The following is a 571-nucleotide window of genomic DNA, read 5'->3' on the forward strand; positions in this document are numbered from 1 at the left end:
CCCCCCGGAAAGGCTTCGTGGAGCCCCCAAATGAGACCCAAAATGCCCCCCCAAAAATGCCCCAATTCTGCCCAAAATGACCCAAATCCTGCCCCTAAAAGTGCCCCCGGAAAGGCTTCGTGGAGCCCCCAAATGAGACCCAAAATGCCCCCCCAAAAATGCCCCAATTCTGCCCAAAATGACCCAAATCCTGCCCCTAAAAGTGCCACAATTCAACCCAAAATGCCCCAAAATTCCACCCCTAAAAATGCCCCAATTCTGCCCAAAATGCCCCAAATCTTCCCCAAAATGCCCCAAAATTCCACCCCTAAAAATGCCCCATTTGTGCCCAAATTCCCCCCAAAATCCTGCCCCTAAAAGTGCCCCAAATCTTCCCCAAAATGCCCCCAAAATTCCACCCCTAAAAATGCCCCAATTCTGCCCAAAATCCTGCCCCCAAAAATGCCCCAATTCAACCCAAAATGTCCCAAATCCCCCCAAAATCCTGCCCCTAAAAATGCCCCAATTATGCCCAAAATCCCGCCCCTAAAAATGCCTCAATTCTGCCAAAAATGCCCCAAATCCCCCCAAA

The sequence above is a fragment of the Pyrgilauda ruficollis genome, unplaced genomic scaffold (genome assembly GCF_017590135.1).
Source record: "Pyrgilauda ruficollis isolate IOZ18807 unplaced genomic scaffold, ASM1759013v1 scaffold1421, whole genome shotgun sequence".
NCBI classification, from domain to species: Eukaryota; Metazoa; Chordata; class Aves; order Passeriformes; family Passeridae; genus Pyrgilauda; species Pyrgilauda ruficollis.